The sequence below is a fragment of the Sturnira hondurensis genome, unplaced genomic scaffold (assembly GCF_014824575.4).
Source record: "Sturnira hondurensis isolate 20B ecotype Veracruz unplaced genomic scaffold, ASM1482457v3 Scaffold0004136, whole genome shotgun sequence".
Lineage (NCBI taxonomy): Eukaryota > Metazoa > Chordata > Mammalia > Chiroptera > Phyllostomidae > Sturnira > Sturnira hondurensis.
Window position 1 is genome coordinate 31,645,137 of NW_028076767.1, and position 21,520 is coordinate 31,666,656.

The 21,520-nt window shown below is 52.7% G+C and overlaps 1 protein-coding gene across 2 annotated transcripts in view; it reads left to right on the forward strand.

The window, feature by feature from the left end:
- Positions 1-21,520, forward strand: part of STK35 (serine/threonine kinase 35) — a 42,207-nt gene that overhangs the window by 15,701 nt on the left and 4,986 nt on the right. The gene's annotated exons all lie outside the window — the stretch shown is intronic.

Here is a 21,520-nt window from a genome sequence, read left to right on the forward strand (position 1 = left end):
ATTCTGCAGCTTAGTTGGGGAGAGAAACATTGCTCTGTATTTATCATAGTTGCTTTGCAGCAAAGGAGAAGGAATATTAAGGAAAAATACCTTTCAAGGGGTGGTGCCCAGAGATGTGAGTAGGGAAGTGGAGACGAGGAGCATTCCAGGTCTAGCCTCTGACCTGAAGCCAGATGGACCCTAGCACAGTTGAGAGACTTCACCAATTTGGGCTAGTGAAGAATGTAGTCAGGCAGAACAGGGACCAGACAGGACAGTGAGGGCAGAGCTGAGGCAGGAAATCCAAAATGCATACCAGGAACGGCGAGTTCAAGTTGCACAGAGCCTCAGGCGTGAGCCAGGGAAATGAGGTCAGAATTTAGGTGAAACCTGGGGCCCTGGAATTTGACCTTGACTTAGCAACTTTGGGAGCCATCTGTGGACCAGAGCAGAACATTGCAGCATTAAGAACTTCAGCGTGTACAAATTGAATTGAACAAAAGACTGGAGACTTGGAGACCAGTTAGATCGATTTTATTCACACTAGTAAGGGATGCTGTTGAACCTGAAACTGAGCATCACTGAGGATAGAGGAGTGCCTTGATCGTCGGGGCAGAGAATTGGCAAGACAACTGACTGGATGTGGGCGTAGAAGAAAGTAATAGATACGGAGACTAGTGGCAGTGGATACAAAGGCTGGCCAGTGTGCTGGTCAGGTTTGAGTTCTTTTTCTTGACAGAAATCTCCAGCCTTGTTTTGTGGGTGGTGGGGATGGGGGAGAGAACATTGATCACCATATTTGCTAGGTATTTTCACCATTTTATTTCTCCTTTCTAACCCTGTGTCATTAAGTCATTTACTCAATATCCTTCTAAATTAGAGGCAGGTGCATCTCACTCATGCCCTTCCCTCCTCTCCCCTTTTTTCTTAATAATATGGCAAGCTGGAAATAAGCTGCTCTTACATGTCGCTAAAGCCTTGAGATGAGGAGAGGGAAGTGGGCCTGGTCCCAATGGTCACTCACAAGGAAGCGGCCTCAGCACATCACATACACCACCCTAGATCACCTGGGTGGGTTCTTGGTCCCTGCCTTTCCTGTCATCACCCTCAGATTTCTGGTTGGAGTTGGTTCATGCTGAGTTGAGCCTGGTTACATCTGGAGTGTTCTCAGCGAATTTATTCTAGAGTGGCCCGCTTGGTTTGTTTCTCCCATTGCCCAAACGTTTATTGAGTACCTTCCAGATGCCAGGCCAGTTGGGCATCCTACTACCCAATGGGTAAGAGAATGGTATTTCCTAGAGCTAGGTTTGGGCTAATAACCACATTAGAGTCTCCAGAAGGGATGGCTAGAGAGTGTTTTCGTTGTATCTCATGCTCCATTTCCCATCTCATCTTTTCCATCTTTTCTCATTTGGCTGGGGGCGGGGGGATGGGGGCGGCAGAGGCGGGGGAGAGAACCTCTTAGAATTTTAGTTTGCCCCAGAGTTGGAAGAAGGTGGTCATTGGCAGAGGGACCTGAACTTGGGTTAGGATTCTTAATGAGTTGTCACAACGAACTGAGACCACAGCTTGCATTTGGACACCCACCATTGGAATGGGTACGGTTTTGCAGGACAGAGTTTTAGCTAACCAGGAGTGATTCCTGCAGGGGGAACTAGGTGCCCTTGAGAGGAGGAGAGGTTAGCGACATCGTGTCCGAGGCTCTGACTGCTAGCAAGGATGGTACCACACTTGGTCTTTTGGTGCCTATTTGGCTGCAGCCCCTCCTGCCCTGGCCCAGCCCGAAACCTAGAATTCTGGGCCTGGGCCCAGGTCTGTGTGACCAGGAGCTGAGCCTGTGCTGGAAGTTTGTAGTCAGTTGTGGTGTAAGTGAACTCTCTGCCTGGCTGATGTCGGGAGGACCCATGGAGTCCAAGCACCTTCCCTCCCACCAGGCTTTATAGATAGAAAGTCTGATTCCATATATTGATTCAGCATATTTATTGGGAAACTCTTTGGCAGGGACCGTTTTAGACACACAAGATACATTGGTGAACCAGATAGGCAAAAATTCTTGCAGTTGTGGAAACATCTTACTAGGGAGACAGACAAACATAGGCAATAGGTTAGAAAGTGCTAAGTGCTGGGAGGGGTGTAGACCAGGGTAAGGGAGATCAAAATGCTGCGGGTGGGGGTGTGTTTTTAAGCAAAAGAGATCAGGGTGGGTCTCCTTCAGACAGTGACACTTGCGCAGAGGTTAGGGGGGGAGGGAGCAAGGCAAAGGGATTTTCGGGGGAAGCATTCTAGACTGAGGGAGCAGCCAGCGGGAAGGCTCGAAGGCTCTACAGAGAGCAGAGCGGAAAGTGTAGGGAGAAAGGCTAGAGAGGTAACTCAGTGTCGACTAGAATAGGCCAGATAGGCCATCGGAAGGATCTAGGCTCTTATTCTTGGGAAAGACGAAAGACATGGGTGTGTATTCAGTTATGTGATTATCTGATATTTCAAAGGGGTCAACGATTTCCACGCTAAAAGTAAATCATGGGGGCTGAGATGAGAGGCCCCTGTAGTAACCCAGCTGAGAGGTAATGGCTGTGAGCAACGGAGCAGGGGACATGGTGATTGAATTTGGGGTGAATTTTGAAGTCAGCCAACAGGATTCCCAGTAGGATTGAGTATAAGAGAGGACTTAAGGATAATGTGCAGGTTTTGGCCTTGGAAACCATTGGAAGGTTTGTTGCCATTAAATGAGATGGCGGAAACGTTAGCAGGAACAGGTCCGATTGGAGGAAGTTGGGTTTTCGTCATCCGGAAGTTTGGAGGGGCTACTTAGAATCAACGTACAGGGGTGGGGCTCAGGGGAGAGACCTGGCCTGATGATGCAAGTTGAGAGGTGGCCAAGCACCGACCGCTGTGAGTGTAGAGATTTCAAAGAAAGACTGAGCCCTGGGCCATCTAACATTGGGGTTGGGGGAAGAAAAGGATCAGATTGGAGAGCTGGTCAGTGTCCTCGGCAGGTGAAGAGAAGACCGAAGGGGGGAGGTGATCGGCTCTGGCATACCTGCCAGTGGGTCAGTGAGTGCTGAGGATGGGCCTGGGCCGTTGGGCTTAACTGGGAAGTCCTTGGTGCCTGTGAGCAGTTTTGGTGGCACACAGTGGGGAGAACCGTTCACTCGAGTAGGTTTGAGAGGGAGTGAAAGACTTGGAGACAGTGAGAGAATAGACCAGTGGTTCTTAGTTCTCGGTCTGAAGACTGTGTTACATACACCCTTGAAACCAGGGATTCCAGAGAGCTTTTGTGTTAGGTTTTATCTGTGGGTGCTTGCAGTGTTAGAAGTTTAAACCTGAGAAGTGTTTTAAGTGTTCCTTTCAAGTGACTATCAATAATAGTAGGTTGTCTACATGCCCACATAACCATCATAATTTATGAAAAATTTATTTTCAGAAACAAGTATTTAGCAAGTAGAATGGCACTATTTTATAGTTTTGCAAGTCTCTGTAATATCTGCGTTAATATCCAGCTGGATTCTCATATTCGCTTCTGCATGATAACCTGGTGCCACCTTCCCCTCTGCGGAACTTCTGGAAAGCTCCACAGCACACTTCCGAGAGAATGGAAGAGGAAAAGACAGATAACGTCCTAGTGTTATGAACGGTTCAGCTCCATGGACCCCCGAGCTCCAGAGCATACTTTGAGAGCCGGGGTGGTGTGGATGACCGTCCTGGGGATCCTGCTGGGGAGGGGAGCCGAGAAGTGTAGGCGGCAACTGGGGGCCCAGGAAGGAGGGAGTTCTTCAGGCTCCCTTCCTGTGTGTCCTGATTCCTCGGCAGCTTTTCCGTTAGACCTGCTGTCGTGGCTCTGACTCTAGCTGTAGGCAGTGAACACGTGGGTCCCCAGCACCATGAAGGAACGCCCCAGCGATCTGGGCTGTAGGTTTCAGAGCAGTGGTTGAATCGAGGCTGGGTGGTCTCGGTGGTTTGCGACAATGAATGGAAATGCACTGGGATTCCCCTGAAAGGGATGGTACCTTGTGGACTGTCTCGGATTGAGTCCCTTTTCTGTGTTTTACTGGCTATGTGACCTCAGGCAGGTTATGTTCCCTCTCTGGGTTTTATTAGCCATAAAATAGAAAGTATCATCTTTATCTTACTGAGGTTTTTGGGAATTACAAGGGGTTGTGAAAGTGCCCTATAAAAACTGCCTAAACGAAATGTAAGACAGTAGAATTTAGACACACACTTCGACTTGAGGTAGAAGGCAATAGCCTTCTGATTTTTTCAGGAGACAGTGGTCTTTAGTAGGGGCCTTGGTTCTGATGGCTACCAAATAGCTCTTTTCTTATTTCCAAACAAAGCTGTACTCCAAGCAACTCTGTCCAATTGCTTGTTTCAGAAAAATTATCTAATATTAAAGATTCCTCGGTGATGGATTCTAGCTTTGCTTTGTCAGTTTTTGAAGATGCTTGATAATTCCTAATAGTTCCTACCAGCCAGCCACAAGTCATACCCTGAGTGGGAGCCCAGCCGAACTCATGTTCCAGGTGCCACCACCCCTGTGTTTCCAGAGAGGGTGTTATGGGATGAGGGAATCTGCATTCATGGCCAGCTTTGCTGTCAAGTATACAAACCTTAGTTACTAGGGCCTTTGGAGGCCAGGATGTTTGTTTGGAATGACGTTTATTTGGAGAGGCAGCCCAAGCCTGCTGAAGGAAATCAGATGTTGGCATGACCTGAGGGGTCACAGAAAGCCTTTGCTCCCTGTGGATTTGGTAGCTGCTTAACATCAGAGAAAGGAATTGGGCCTAATATCTTGCTGAAGTGATAAGTGATATACTTACCCTTGGCCTGGAACCCAAAGATGTGTTAGCCCAGGTTGTGGGCTGACAAGCCAGGTGGATGACCTGGGTTGAGCCCTTGACCTGGGCTTCAGATTTTGTGTGTTTTACAAGAGTTGAGGTTTCCTAACATGGGGGTCCCCACACCTCCAGTCGGGCCCCTGACAGTTGCACACCGGTGAGTCACACAATTTTCGTCTCCTCCAACAGGCAGGGCACGTTCGCTCTCGCGGAGCTGCAGCGCCGTCGGCTCGTCGGCCCCCTCAGGCTGGAACCGCACCCCCAGTGTCCGTTATCGGCATCCAGTGACACAAAAACTGGAAAAGGAAAAGAATTGCCTAACTGCTGTGGTTTATTTTGTCTAATTATTTTTAAGTTTTCATTTTTGAAGGATCTCTAATCATTTATTTTCCAATTACAGCTGACATACAATATGTATTAGTTTCACGTGTACACCCCAGTGATCAGATGTATAACTTACTATTTATATATCCCAGTAAATCTCATACCCATCTTATACCATATGTCGTTATTACAATATTATTGATTATATTTTCTATGCTGAACTTTACATCCCCATGACTATAACTGATGTGGTTTGTTTTAAACAGCAGAGTCTTCAAAACAGAGTTACAGGGGGTAGGTTAAAGGGGGGAGGGCTAGGCGAGAAATTGGGAACCCAGAACTAGGTAGGTTTCCAGGTCCGTTTTCTGTTGAGTGTGACTTTCTAGTCCAGCCAGCAGGAGGGCCTAACACGTGGACACACCCCCTTCACTGGACTGCCCCCCAACCCCCGCAGGTGGGCGGGGAAGTGGCAGTGAGATGGCTTCGTATCTTGCAGCCTTGCCTCTTGAATGTGGGGGACTGAGGGGTTAGGCTCTGGAGGAAGGCAGCAGTGCTGGAGATGACCAGAGGTGATGATAATTATTGGTCATCCCTGGGCTAAGTGCTTTGTGACCATTATCTCGTTAACTTCTTGAGGAACTTCCCCGAAGGTCACAGAGATGGTAAGGAGCAAAGCCATGGGTGGCTTTACTCAACGTGGTGTATTACCTCATTGGATCACCTTTAAGACTCAAATGTTTTTATAACTGAATTCAACAAACAATTGAGCACCAACTAGATTGAGCGTCCTGCCCTCCTAGCACCCACTCATTCTGGGATGAGTCGAGTGGATAGGAGGTGCCTGGCCCTGAGTAGGTTTCCAGCTGGGAGATGGTTTTTCTCCTCTGAGAAAGCTCAGAGTGTGCTGGTGAACAACTAGGTGGGTAGCCCACAGGAACATGTAAGCAAGGAAGGCTTTATGGAAGAGGTGACTGCCAAAGGGGCGAAAGTTAGAGATTTGATTCTTATACCCCAGAGGCTTGTTCCACTTACTGTCTGGTGGAGCCAAGGACAAAGGGAGGGAAACTCCAGCCTTACCCTGAAGTGGATGATTAGATCCTTAAACAATGGGGGTTTTACTTCAAGTGGAGAGATCATGGGGCGGGGGAGTGTTTAGCCAGCGATCGTGACTGCTTTGATCCAAGCAGACCTGGAACCTCTGAGCCTCCCAGTTCCTGTCTGTAGAATGGACGTCCTGGCCTTGCCTTACCCTTTCTCACCAGACCTCACGCAGCTGTACCTGAGGGGCCGGTTGTGAGTGAAGATCCAGAGGGTTTGCCTCCCCGTCCCCGGGAATGTAGAGCTCAGCCTCCATTGTGGAGACCTGGAAGCCCTAGGAACTAGCATACAGGACGTCTTGCGGGGCCTGGTCTGTGTACCGGTGTCTTCTGGGAGTTGGCCCAGGTCGGGAAGGCCAGTGTTCGTAAGGTCAGGCAGCTCTCCCGAGCAGCTTTCGCCCCTGCTGTTGCCATTTCTGGTCTGCTCCTGCTGCATCAACAGAAGGAAGCTGAGCTGTAGGTTATGTAATGTGGCTGGTGGCCCCCAGGGAGAATCTGTCCCTTGCAGCCCAGCAGGACATCAAAGCATCTGTAGAGGGACAGGACTGCCCCAGGGCTGCTGCTGCTCACACCTTCCATCTCCCGGGCACCTTTGGCTCCTTCCAGCCTAGACAGGCTCCCTCTGGACAAACCAAAATAGCTCTTGTAATCATCCGTGAGCAAAGCTGCCTGATGGTTGGGTCCTTCCAACTCCCATTTCCTCTTACCCCAGGGACACACGGAAACTCCCACCAACCATATCAGCTCCTGGTGTGAAAACCTGCTTTGAGGCACCCCCTGACTTGTGCAGGGCAAAGGTCCTGCCCTTTCTATCTCCAGCCGTGAATTAAGTACGTTACACACATTATTGTCACAGCCATCTGTGTAACCGCCCTGGTACCTGCCATCATTCTGCTGCTGGGAAAGCTGAGAATCACTTTCCTATGGTTTTGAGAGTCGGGATTTGAGACAAGGTACCTGGCTGGAAATTCTACTGTTCATTCTGCCTCTTGCAGCCTCTTTAAAAGCAGCTTTTGATGGGTTTATATTTTGAGGCAGACTCTGAGCTCCCCTCCAAATGGCATTGCAGAGGTGGCCCCCTACGTGTTAGTGGGCAGTGCTGCCCCATGGGCGTCCTTTGGGGTCTGACAGCTGATCTCAGCACCCCACAGCAGGGCCACCATCTGCTTTTTTGGGTGAGGTCGCCTATGTGTCCATTCCTCCGCTGTCACATGGATGCAGCCTCAAGCATGGGCAGGGGAGGCAAGGCTGGGATAACCAAGAGTCAGGCAACAATCAGCAGAAGCCACATACGCAGGCAGACGTCAGAATTGCCAAGACAAGACTGGGCAGTGGGAGACTCAGACCACACCCCATGTGGTGGCAGGCAGTATGGCACTGGCACCAGCGATCCTGACAGCAGACTGTGGCCTTTGTACAGGAAGGGCCTCTGGTGTGGCCCAAAGGCATCCTGATGTCTCTCTCTGTCCCCCAGTGTCTTAGCCGAGGTCCGTGCCAGGTGAACATGACCTGGGTGTTTGAGGTTGGTGAGGTCTCAAAGCAAAATGGCAGGGTTGTCGGGTTTCTCCTGACACGTCTGGCTTATGTATTGAATCTTGACTAAAGCGAGGGATTTCCTCATTTGTGCCTGTTGCTGGGGCTGCTGCCTCCAGCCCGGTGGTGAAAGACGGGGGGCCCAGGCGGGTCTGGCGAGCAGGAGCCCTCCTGGCCATGGCAGGCACTTGCCCGGTGCAGGCACTGACCGTGCAGAGCGCAGCATGCCCTCTCAGAGCTCAGGGTGGCAGTGCGGGCGGGATGTGGACACTTCGTTGCAGTAGGTGTGACTTGGAGGCGTACAGGAAGCCTGGCAAGAGTGCAGGGAAAGCTTCTGGAGGAGGCGGGCTAGTTCTTGAAGGTGGGTTTAAGGGCACCTTTGTGGCCAAGTAAGTGAAGAGGGCACATCTCAGTTTCTATCAGAAACTCGCCTTGGCACACTGAGGTTCTGTGGGTACAGGACTCAGACAGCAACGGGGAAAGGTCCTGTTCTCATGGGGACATTCCCAGCCAGAGATGCATTCTAGGCCCAGGACATGGGGAGACTCCCCGGGGCTCTGTCTTGAAAAACGAAGGCAGCAATAGATAAGCTCCCAGCCCCTCATTCCATTGCCACCAGCAAGTCCTCAGTGGTGTTACAGAATCGGAGGAACGGAGACCTCCTGCAGCATTTCTAGGATTCAGAGGCATGGTGGCGGGCCTTAAGACTGCCAGCTACATTTACACTTATGATAAATCAATACCATGAAGTACTGCCATGAATTTCCCAACTTAAAGGAATTTCACTTTGTGTTAGAGGTGCCAGGGGAGAGCTATAACTCGGCCTGCGTCACACACCGGTCAGAATCTATATTTTGTTTCTTTGGAAAAGAAAGTGTTGTCGAGAGACTCTGGAGGTACAGAGCAGACCCACCCAGGCACCCCATAGAGCCTGGCGAGGAACATGGAGATGCTTCTGTACCCTCTGGCTGGCTGCACAGAGGAGCTGGACATGGTCCCAGGCAGGTGATCTTAGGAATGATGGCCTTGATTCCTTGATTCCGAATGATGGTTGTGATTCCGAGGCGTGGTGCGGTAGTAGGAGTGGAAGGCAGGTGGGCTTTGGTGCGTCTTGTTGGAGTTTAGTATTGACCGTCTGTTCCCTGAGGCAAGTCTCAGATGATGTGAGCCAGTTGGCTCGTTCTGCATTTACTTCTGTCATTTTGGGAAAAGGAAACCCTGACATATCATGTGGAGTACCCTTGTGTTTTTGCCTTTCTGGTTTTTTAGACATGTCTAAGACATGTCCTCCGGAAAGCTCCAGTCCAGGGCAGATCTGAGGCGTGGACTGCGAGCGTGGCGCTGTCAGGCCTTGGCAGAACACACGGGCCTTTTCAGCACGGCTCAGCCCCGTACCAGACAAAGGAGGCTGGAGTCATAGTAAAGACTCATTTGTTGTTAGTAACCAGATTGTCTGCTTGGGTTTGATGAATGTTTGGAAGGAGCCCTTGGTTTGCATGGGGCGGCACAAATGAGCATGAGTATACCACACCCCAGACAAACAGCAGGGTGACTTTTGCCTTTTAAAAAAAATGACTTGGGCGTTCAGGCCAGTACCCCTAAACTGAAATCCAGATGTCACCACCGACGCAGACAGAGCCTTTGGAGGGGAGTCACTCCAGCCCTGTGTTTCAGAAGACCTCTGGCTGTGGGGGACAGCTGTCCCCAGAACTCCAGTTTCCCACCCGCCCTGAGATTTTACTGAGTTCGGCTGTTACGCCGTGGGCAGACCCAGAGGTGAGCCTTCAGGGTCTGCAGTCAGGTTTAACCCTGGTTAGAAAGATTGCTTCCGTTTCATCAGACGTCATGAGTAAGAAGGGTTCTGCTTAACAGATCTGGTTCTGTGCTGTGAACTTGAAGGTACTGACACGCTATTGCCACACTCCTCCTGGCTCCTCCTCACTAGCTCCCACCCCTCACACATGCACAGTGCCAGTGACAAACCTTAGCACAAAGTGTGGTCCCCAGGCTGGCAGTGCCCCCCGGGACCTGGTTAGAAATGCCTGTTTCCAGGGAGGGGTGTGCAACGACCTCAGTGATGTCGCTGCATGCCGGTCTGAAACTGGCAGAGGGTAAAGGCACCACCCGCCCCCTTATCCACTGTTAGACTCACGGTCCATGACCTTGCCTCTTACCCTTTTGCCCTCAAAGAGCTTGGATCTAGGCCTAAGAGCTGGGAGCCCATGAGGTTCTAATCCTGGCTCCGTCTTCTGTAGTTACCTAGCATTGGGACTTTGGGCAAGTCACTCCTCAGCCATGGTTTTCTCATCCAGAAAACCTGAGTACCCAAAGGACCACTTTTGGCCCCCTCTTCCCCAGTCCCTGAGCCCTGGCACATGCGCAGTTCCACGGTGGATGTGGTTCTAGGAGGGGGACTCCTGGCTTTCACCTAGTTTCTCCCTTAGTGCGGATGAGGGGAGGCCCTGTGGCCGCCAGCTCCCGAAAAAAGGTGGAAGAGACCATCAGACTTCTCGTGGACTCCCCTGGCCCTGGGGCAGTGGGCTTTGACTGTAGTAACAGTGAGCATCTCAGGCGAGTACCATCAGGAGTAGCAGGTCCCCTTGTGAACCCCTGTGGTAGGAAGGGATGTTTGCGGGGCAGCAAGGCATAGGGCAGGGGGCAGCCACAGGACACACAGAGAGGGCCCAGGTCTCCACATGGAGTCTTAGACATGGCTTTGAAGCAGACTGGAAAACTTGCTTGTTCGTTCCACAGGCAGGTATTGAGCACCTGCTGCATGTCTGGCATGGGCCATGAGAGGAAGCTAACTCCTGACCTCACTCCATTCAACCCTTAGGCATCTCTCTGAACCTGGGAGTCCTCATTTATCAGATGGGTTGCTGACACTTACCAATAGGATTTTCATGAAGAGTCAGGAGAAAATGAACGTAAAGCCAGCCTAGGAGCGCAGTAGGCGCTCCACAGCAGTTGACTCCCGCTGTCCTTTCTACCAGTTTCTGCCATGCTGTTACTAAGCTGGAAGTGTTGTCTCAGAATGGGTGCGGGTTTGTGTGCTTTCCACCCCAGGCCCCCTGATGAACACCTCTCCCAGAGGGGCGTGTTAATTTTGCATTGATTATGTTGTAGGTGCTAGCAGTGTGTCAGTGAAATACCAGACAGGGTACCTGTCTTTGAGGCATGTATTTGTTTATCTTTAGCGAGGGGAAGGGAGGGAGAGAGGGAAAGAAACATCAATGTGTGGTTGCCTCTCATACACTCCCTACTGGGGACCTGGCCCACAACCTAGGCATGTGCCCTGACTGGGAACAGAACTGGCAACCCTGTGGTTCACAGGCCAGCGCTCAGTCCATTCATCCACACCAGCCAAGGCTCCTGTAGGCATTTACACTTCAGTTCATGTCATACAGGAAAACTACAGCTCCAATTTCAGGTGTGTATGGATGGAGGAAATAGAAAGTAGGGGCCTGCCCAAGATGGTCAGGGGAAGTCTTTCCAAGGAAGGGCCATTGGAACTAAGGCCTGAAGGATGCGGCTTCTGCCAAGGAGAGGGGCAAGGAACTGGCAAGAGCAAGGGCAGCAGGCACCCACTAATGCCGAGCTTTATAGATCATGGTAAGTCATTGAACAGCGGCTTTCCCACCCAATTTTCACCCATGCAGATCACTGCGGCTCTGGTCAGTAGGATGGGGAGAGGTGAGCCTGGAAGCCAGAGGCCCAGTCAGAGCTGCAGTTTTCCAGGTCAGGGTGGATGGTACAGCAGAGAGAGGGAGTTGAATGCATGGTGTGGCTTGGAGACTTCTAAAGGGCTCGCCAGTGGACTGTTAGGAGGGTAAGGAAGGGGGGACGCAGGGGTACCTCCCTTCTTTGTGGCTTGAGTCACTGGGCAGCAGGGCAGAGCTGTTGGAGAGAGTGGACACTGCAGAAGGAGGCTTTTGGAAGGCGTTTGGTGAGTTGTAGGTGATTGAGCCCTCTTGAAGGGCCCTTGAGTCCCAAATTTGGAGCTGAATATAGGGTGCGTTCCTGGACTCCGAGTGACCTCCTGAGACCCAGGGCTGCATTCACGGCCTTCATTTGATGGTAGATCTGTCTGTGTTTTGTTCTTCCCCTTGTAATTAGCTTCTCATTAGGTGACTGATGTCTCTAGCTCTCTGTCTCCATTTGCATATGCTATAATTATGTCTCAAGAACATAGCATGTTGCCGTTTGGTGTTTACTTTTGCTTCTTAGAGCTGCGAGCCCGTGCAGTGTGGCTTGTCACGTGGGCAGGCTGCTGGCTCTGCCAAAGAGCAGCTTCCTAGCACCAGCATCCACTCTGTTTTTTTTTAACTGGTTATGTAACATCAGGACCACAATTACTGGTTATAGAATTGATTCTGAGAGCCGCTTTAATTTATAAATTGAGAAGTACTTTTTAATTTTGGATTAAGGAAAGGAGGTCAGGGGCAGGGCGCAGACCTCTGGTTCCAGATGCCTTTGAATTTCTAAGCACAAGTACCAGGGGCCCCATATCCTGCACTCGATGTTTAACTAGTGGAGTAGGGACTTCAAAGTCAGCCCTTCAGTTCAGCTCTCCTTCCACCCTTGGTTTGAATTATACATAGGGCACAGGGTGGCCGCCGGCCCTGCCTGCCTGTTCACCACGTCTGCTTCCCTGGCACCCAGGAGAGTTGGGGTCTTTCTTGCACTGGGTTAGCGAATGCTCAGTGAGAGCTTCTGCAGCTTGCTGGTGGTCTCCTGTGCGCTCTTTTGGTTTTGGGATGGGACTAAGCCTGCACAGCCTGGAGTCTTTGTGCACGTGGTATGGGGAGGGATGGACACCTCTCTCTCACTTGAAGTCACTGAGCCTGCGTTATTTGCCAGACTTCATACTCTCCCCTGTTTGTTAGCTTGTTGAATCCTCATTTGTGTGCTGGGTGTGGCGTCCTCCCCACTCCAGAGAGGACGTGGTTTGTCCCCCTGGGGACCTGGCTGGAGCCCTCTGGCGCTGTGGCCATTTCATGAGCATCTGACAATAGGTCTCGCTGGCAAGTCCATGGGGGCTCAGGACTGTCTCTGCACTCCCACGAGCTCACAGAAGGGAATGTGGGCTTTTTGCTGAAGAAGGAAGTGGTGGCAATGTGGAGGACGTGTGGCTTAAGATGGCCCCGAAGAGAGGAGAACAGATGAGGGGACGCAGCACGAGCAAAGGCAGACATTGGGAGTTTGTGGAAAGAGCGGGGTGTGGAAGGCCGTTTGGGTTGGTTCCCGCAGAAGCTGAAGTGGGAGAGCAGAATAGCACGAAGTTGCCAAGAGCCTTGAATGTCAGCCTAAGGGGAGTAAACTTCATCCTGTAAAAAGGTGGGGGTGGATGGGTGGGGTGGGGTGGAAAGCTATATTTTCGGCAGATGAGTCAGTTGCAGTGCCGGGAGAACTGTCAGCCCCTTGGTCGGGGGCTGGAGAGACGTGATGCCAGCCTGACGCCAAACTGACGGCACCAGCCTTCAGGAGGTGTGAGGCTGCACCGGCACCTTCCGGCCCGCGGAGGGAGAAAGGGCACAACTGACTGGGGCACTTAGAAACCCTCTGTCTCCATGTTTGTGCCAGGACGTTGAGAGACTTGCTTTTGTACCTGATGTGCTGAGAAACCTAGGTTTACATCACAGCTTTCAGTCACTTACTATCTGGGTGACTTAAGTCACCCAACTTCTGGGGTCATTTCCATGGCCGATACCTGACACTCACTTAACACTGAAGCTCACTGTTGCGAGGATGGAATGTACAAGAAATACAAAGGCCCCCCCCCCCCCCGGAGTCCCTGCGTGCAGGGAGAGAGAGCAGTCGTGGTGGCTCTGTGTGTTGCCCTCATCCTGTTTGTTTTTGCCAAATCCTCACAGGCCAATCATCCATTTTCCCTTCAGTTCTCTTGAGTAATTCTCCACGCCCTTCTTTTTCCTAAGAGAGCTCCAAGCCCCTTAGCTAGTGCCCCCAGCTGAGTTCCCCTCAGCGTGGGGGGCTTTGGGCTGGTTGCTCTAACCAGAAGTCCATATGGTCTCCTTTGGCCCAGACCGCTTGGGGCATGACCTTGTGTGAGTCTTTCCTTTTCTAACCACAAATTGTCCTGTCCCCGGATGGAAGAGTGACTTCTCCCCTTTAGCAGTAGCTGCACCATAGACATTCTCCTCCTGGCAAGGGCCCACAGGAGAACTCCTTCGGGAGCCCAGCCTCTGCTGGGAGCCCTTTCTCTGCTGATCGCAGAAGCTGCAGCTGAACCTCCGGTCTCTTTGGAGGCCAGTTGAGACAGTTGGCAGCTTTCATTTCATCCCCACTCTTAACAGGTTGAGGAAGGGAATTAGTAAAGATATCCCTGTAGCCTCCTGCTAATTACTAGGGCTGCTGCTAGAGACAAAACCGTTCCCCCTTAGTTTGTTTTGAGTGAGTCCCACCCTTACCTGTTTACCAGCCACGGTGCTTGGGGAAAGCACCAACCCCAGTGCCCTAAGGGCCTCTGTGTGGGGCTTCCAAGGCCAGAAAAACCAGCTTTCAATGCCTTTCAGTAGGTGTGATGACTAGGGGTGCGTCCTGCTGGTTGTGGGTCACCAGCGAGACCTCCAAGTCTCTAAATCTTAGGTTTTGCCCTGCGATTCTTATTTTTGTGCATTTGGCAAACTTTTCAATCCTAGCATTTTGGCAGCGCGCTCCAAGGAACTGAAAAGTTTAAAACAATATTAAGCAAGTTAGCAGTGGTGACAACATGATCACCGTTGGCTCCAGTTCCTGCAGAGCCACTCACGACCCTGACTGGGCTGCCAGTTGCACTTGGGGTAAAGCTGGCATCTGTGTGCGTGGCTTTGAGCTCCACTTGCTCCCTTCCCCTCAGCCCGTCACTGCTGTCCACTGGACCTGCCCCTTGTTTCCACAAGAGTGTCCTCATTGTGGTAAGTGGGTCAAGCTCAGCTGACACAGAGAGGCCAGCTCCTCTCAGTGGCCTTCGTCTGCTTTAAGGGGGGTCTCAGGGGGAAGGAGGTCACCCTCCCACTGCTGAGAAGGGCTGTGGTGCAGGGGGTTGAAGTCGCCTGCCCTGCAGCACTTCCCCCACCACCCTGGCCCCAGCCCCACGGGTGCTGCTGCCACCCCTTTGTCAGGGCCCTTTTGTGCTGATTCTGGTAGGAGTTGTTGGTAAGGAGCCCACAGGTATCCTCTTAGTCCTCAGTATTCCTTGTGTCATGGGCCGTTCTCAGAATCTGAATTTTGGGGGTATTCTCAAAAAAAACCTCATGGGACTTACACTCTGTGCTTCTTCGTGTGCCTTCAGGGGGTTGCAGACTGTGTGACCTTGGAAGGACCCCAGGTGGAGGACCTCCGCCCTGGTCCTAAGCCTCTGCTTGGCACAGGAAGAAATGCTGTCCCCGGGGAGCCAGGTTCCCCACCCCCTGCTGTCACCACCAGGCAAATCCCTTGTCATTCTCTGCATTGCACCTCACTGGCTCATAGTAGGGTGCTGCCCTTGTGTTTGTGCTGTCACAGCCTGGGCGACAGGCCCCCTCTCTGGGAAGTCTGGACACACCCCAGCAGGTGAAGAGGGTGTGGAAGGTGGGAGGGCTGGCTTCTTAGGCAGGGGCTGGACCTCCCTCTGGCTGCAGGGGCTGGAGCTCAGTTCTTCTCAGGGTTGCCCCACCCCCATCGCCTGTCACACTCAGGTTTTAAGTGTGAGTGTGGGAGCCTGCCTGCCTGACACCACCGTCTCGTGAGCCACTTGGCAGCCAAGGAGAGTTGGTGGGCATTTTTACTACCTTGCAGGGGCCTGGCAGGAGGCCGCCATGGTGGGTCTGTAAGATCTGGGTGAGTCCGCCGAGCTGAGGCCGAACCCTTGTCTTCCACTCCTAACTGCCCTCATTAAGCTCTTACTCTGACTGACTGAGGCTCAGGGACATCTCGGAGGCCAGGTCAGCTCCAACTGGCCACACCAGTATTTCAGGCTCCACGTGAAGCTGACAGCTTTCCCCTTGAGAGCGGCCCGGATGGAAAGAAAGTGAGGGAAGGAGTAGTGGAGAGAGCTGGAATGGAGAGGGAGCCTCCTGGTTCTCCAGCTGCTGCTCCTAGGAAAGCCCGTCACCCCTCGGGCCTCAAGTCTCCCTCCCAGCTCTGAAGGTGACAAGGGGGCGTGGTGCGGTGTAGGGTGGGAGAAAAATACCGACCGCTGCTGAAGCCTGGAGAAACGGCCTGGCCCTCCCTGCCCCTGAAGCAAAAGCAGGGATTTTCATAACCATATTTTTTATGTTAAAATTCTGTTGTGCTGATTGAATGATGCTGTGAAGTTCATAAATTTTTTATTTCCGTGTCCCAGCTCCCGGTTCCTAGCGATCACCCAGTATTGGAGCCCCTGTGCTTAGCACCCTGAAGCGAGGCAGCAGACTGTCCCTGGCCTTCAGGAAGCTTGCGGTTAGGGGGTAGTTAGTGGGGGGCCTGTGGCCATTCTGTGCCTGCTCACTGGAGCCTGGCTCCTCAGGGACTGCTTCCTGCGGGGAGGTGCGTGCGACCTGAGCAGACAGTCAGGGACAGGTTTGGGGACTGGGACGGGTGGGGTGCATGTCCAGATCAGTGGCTGGTGCCAAAGCAGAAAGGCTGCCACCTCGAGAGAAGGCCGGCTTGTGGCCGAGTTGTCTTGTCTGGAATTTTTGCCTGAGCCCAAGATGATTGTGAGGTCTGGTTTTGGTTTTGGTTTTTTGGGTGTCATATAAAGCTGCCATCACAACTTTTAAGTCCAGTAACCCTGTGTGCGTCATTATGCTGACTGTAAATGCTGCCACTGGGCTGAACACCCTGCGAGGCAGGTATTGCCTCATGTTGAGTTGAGAAAGCGGGCTTGGGGGCCCTGGCTTGGTAACAAGGTCAAAGCTAGTGATTGGTAGAACTGGGATGTGAACTTTAGCTCTCCCTACTCCAAAGCGCATGTCCTTGACAGAGCACCCCCTCTCTGCCGTTCTGTGACACATGCTCTCTGAAAGATGCTCCCCTCATCCCCAGTTTAGGACCTGCTCCTAGATTTCTACCTGGGTTTTTGGTCTCTTGACAGGGCTCAGAGACCATAGTGCCCCCGGCCTTGCAGAGCACGTGGCTGCCTTGAAGCGCCTGGTGGGTGTGCTTTAATAACCTGTGAGCTTCTGTTTCTTGTTCCCTCACATCGTGCCTCTTCTGTAGACCTGAAGACGGAAAGCGCTGTGACCCCATTTGTCTCCTCTACCTCCATGTTTCTTACCCCAACAGCAGGGCCCCCGTATGCCGTGCCAGGGGCTGCTCACAGCACAGGCCCTGGTTTGCCCTGTTCCTAGCACCTCTGCCGCGAGCTCAGCCCGAGAGGAAGGATGCATTGGAAAGCTTGGCTTGGGTCCCTCTGACAGATTGGAATTGACAGTGGTGCTGGGGCCACTGCACTGCCCAAGGGCTGGCATGTTGATAGCTGAGTAGGAAAAGCCAGCTGCTTTGTTCGGTGTGTTAAACAAGTGAAGAATGACTTATTTTGAAGCTAATCCTATTTATTCGGAGACCTGCCCTCTGTGACCTGGGGATTACCTTTGCCTCTGTGCCTCCACAGCATGGTAGGCTGAAAATGAATACCTGAGCCTCAGTTTGTTTGTCAGTAGAATGGAGAGAATTCCTATGTGGTCCTTTGTTTGGACAAAGGAAGCGTAAGGAAGCATTGCATATTAAGTCTTGCCTGGTGTCTGGCACATCAAATGTATCAGTAGCTGCAGCGATGATGCACCACACAGGGCTGCGGGGAGAATTTAGGTAAGGGTGAGTTCTCGGCTGCCCACCCAGCAGTGCCGCAGTTGGAGTCCGTGCTGTGCTTTGGTCTATGAGCACACCAGCCAGACGGCTTCATTTTGGTGTGAGCTCACTGGCCCCCAGCCCCATCACCGCTTGCTCCCACCGCAGCTCTCCCCAGCTTGTGGTCTCCACACTGTCAGTGGCCTTTCCGGGAGCCCTCTTCCTTGTGTGTCTGTAAATGAAAGGCTTACATGGATTTTAAACTCTGAGTAAGCTCTTCTTGTCTCGGTGGGAGGGGATTTTACCTTAAAAGTTACATGTTAAAAGCAGGAGCTTTGGACTGAGACAGACCCAGCAGACCCAGGTTCAAACCCTTTCCTCTCCCACTTACTAGCCTTGCAGGTCTCTCTGAGCTCCCATTTCCTCATCGCCAAACCTGGAATGCCTGCGGCTCCTCCCTCCGAGGTTTGTGGGGTGAAGTGAGGCGGTAGGTGTAAAACACTTGGTCCATTTTGCACCACAGTGAGTGGAAAGCAGCGTAGGAGAGTTGACGGTAGAGTTCACGGGAGCATGCCTCCTGCTCCCGTAGGAGGCATGACTGAGTTGTCACATGTGAAGCATTCTATCTACATAGAACATGCCTGGCACATGTGAAATGCTTGGCAAGTGATTGCTGTTGATTGGTGATGATTACAGAGGAATAAGGCGGTCAGATGTGCTGAGGGAATTGGTCCGAGAGCTGACATGAGAAAGGGCAGAATGGGCCAGCACACCTTCCCTGATCGCTGACACCATTGCCATCTCAAGACCATCTGAAGTGCAGGCTGTTTAAACCACTGGCTGAGCCGGCTTCGAAAGCACAGACAGACACCCATAGTGGGAAGACTTTGGGTGGTGAAGTGGCTGCAGCAGTTGGATTTGGTGCCGGTTCTGCTGCTCAGCAGCTCTGTGATGTGGCCGCACTGCTCCACCTCTCCAGGCCTCCTCCTCAAAATGGGCAAATCCACCCGCATCAGATGCAACGGTCGGGAAAGTGAAAGATCGTGCTGCCAGTGCCACCTCTAGGTTTATCACGCTGCCATTTGTGCCCAGTGGGTGCGGCTTTGCCCTCTAGGGAGGACTCTGGTCAGAGCGGGGTGGGGGGGCGGTTCCACTGAAAGACCAGTCAAGCCCTGGCTGGTGGAACCTGGTAAGGGAGCAGTGAAGACCAGCCGGGGCAGTTAGGGAGCTGAGGCACGGCCTTTCTGGGCTGAGGTGCGAACACCCTCCAAGTGCCTGGGAGGGCCTGCTGCTGCTTCAGCCTGAGTATTCCTGTTCATGGCCGTGGAAAGGGCCCCCACCATCTTCCAGTGAGGTTTCTGCCACTGGCTCCCTGGAAGGCTGTGCCTTCTCTAAAGGGAGACGGGGGAGAGACTCAAAGTCCAGGTTGACTCCGTGGAAGAGAGTACCCTCTCCTTTCCCTGTCCCTGCCCACAGAGTGAGGCCAGCAGACCTTCTGGGAGGGCCAGAGCCAGTGCCAAAGCTGGAGGGAGGGCGGAAGAGCCTGCGGGAAGTGTCAGCCTTGATGCCTGACAGGGGACCTGGTGATTACAGTGGTCATTACACGCTGGTGTCTCAGGAGCTCTTGCAGAGGACCGTGCTGTTGGTTTGACTTTCTGCTGTCACACTCCGTTCTGCCAGTTCAGTGTGTAAAAGGTACTCTGGTCTGAGTCTCTCTGCCTCCTAGGTCACACTGCCTCTGCTACCAGTGGCCACCCTCCTGAGGAGGTATCTTAGCTTGGGTTCTACCTGGGGAGGGAGCAGAGCAGTGTTGAAAGGTCTTACCTGGTCCCAGAGATTATCTGAGCAGATCACACACGACCATACAGTCCAATGGACTTTTCTTATCATAGCGCACAAGGACTTAAAGGGTCTTAGGTCCCTTCCCCTCGTCTCCTTGGTGCTCTGCTTTGTCCATTGAAAGCACAGGGCGAAGGATGCTGAGCAAAGCCGGAAGTGAGGAGTCTGCTGGGTCATCACGGGACATGCGTGTGATGATTTTTTTTTTTTGAGTCAAAAACTGAGGTGCAAGGCCACCATTGGGTTTTGTTGACAGGCAGGGACACAGAAGCAGCAGAGGAAAAGGTTGGGCCTGAGAAATCCAGGGTTTTCTTTCCAGATCAAACACCTTTCCGGTGCCTTCATCATTTGTCCCTATTTACCCCACACAGACGCAGGTCACCTCGCCTGTGCAGCTGAGGAGGGGGTCACAGTCTCACCTCTGAGGTCTGACTGGTGGGGTGTTCCCGTGTCCACTGTGTGTGGAAGAGCCCAGAGAAGCCCCGGGGCTGGTTCCCTGGACTGCTCGCTGCTCCCGGACCTTGTGTCGCAGCTGCCGGCCACCCCTGTGGACTGGAGTGCTTGGTTTTGTCCCTTATAGAGTCAGACATCTTATCCTGACATGTGCCCAGTACTGAAACTACAGAGGAAAACGGGACAGGGGAAGAAACACACCCCTGACCAGTGCGACAGTGTGGTGTGCTGTGGCTGGACTCCCCTATATTTGGAGGTTTTGTGTTGTACGTGGTTAGGGCCGTGCTGTGAGCCGCAGAGCGTGCAGCCTGCGTTTTCCCCGCTGTGCCCAGTGGAGTGCCTCGGCCGCAGCGCAGTTTGGAATGCCACGCAGCCTTCTCACTTCCCCCGTGACTGTCATCGAGTGGATGGGTCATTCGCTTACATCCCTTGTTTTCAGATTTGTGGGTGGTCGCCTCGTAATTTAAACACACCTCAGCGAACATCTTCATGGAGTCTTCCTTGTGTTTGGGGGCCCTGGTCAGGCTGCACTTCCAGAAGTGGAATCACGGGGTCTGCAGGTCCAAGCACGGCCGAGGCTCTGGAAGCACGCTGGCAGGCTGCTCTCCAGAGGCTTCGCTGTGCTCCCCCAGTGAAGGACGCGCCCTTCTCGTGACACCCCAGCCCGCCGTAGGCGGTGTTGGCGGCCTGTTTGAATCTAACAGCATTTTTATTTCCGGTGGGCACGGATGGCTGGCAGAGGATGGGCACATCCAGTACTTCAGTCCCTGCTCTGGGCCAGGTCCTTTTTAGTTCCTCCCACTGTTTCTCAGGCGGAAACTGAGGCTGACAGGACATACACTGTTAGATCTCACTGTACCCCACTGCTGCTCATAAGGACTGGCCAGGACCAGAGGACGACAGCCAGTGTTGGCAGAGGGCACGGGGGACGGCAGTGGTGGGAAGGGCTGGGCTGGAAGGACGCACCCCCCACACAGCAAAGAACTTACAGAGCATTGAAGCCAGTGGGGGGATGTCATGCACACGATGAAAGGCTTGTCTGATGCGGTTGTCCAGGGGAGAGTGGGCACCTTGAAGCCCTTAGATGACTTACGAGACTCTGGGATGGGACGTTGCTGCCCTGGCGCCACCCTGCCTGGGATAGGGCTGCACTTGGCGCTGACCAGGCTCAGACTGGGAAAGCTGGGCCAGCGTGCGGGTCGCCCGGGGGTACTTTCTGCAGGGGTGTGCTGTCTAGGCCTCCACTCGGACCGGTCCCTGAAGGGCAGGTGGCTTGTCTTGTTCCTGAGGCCCAGTGCCAAGGCCACTGATTCCCAAATAATAGCCAATAATAACAGAGCTAGGCGCACTGTTCTAAGTTTTACATGTGTTCGTTCATTTGGTCCTCATAATAACCTATGATTTAGGTACAGGCGACGAGACCAGGAAACAGAGGACCAGGACTTAAATTTGTCCACAGTCCAGTGGCAGAACCCGGTAGGCTCAGCCTCAGGTTCTAGCTTCAGAACCTTGGTCCTCACCACGGCAGTGAGGGACCCACCCGGCACATGGCTCTGGGTCCAGCAGTGCTTCTGGCCGTGGGACCCTGGCCTCTCCTAAGACAGAAGGACCTTAGCTGTCCACCCTAGTAGAGGTTCTCAGAGGCCTGAGCCTCACTTTTCCTGCCTCTCAAAGTGGGTTAACTCACGAGAGTTGCTTTGAAGTTTCAGGGTAGCA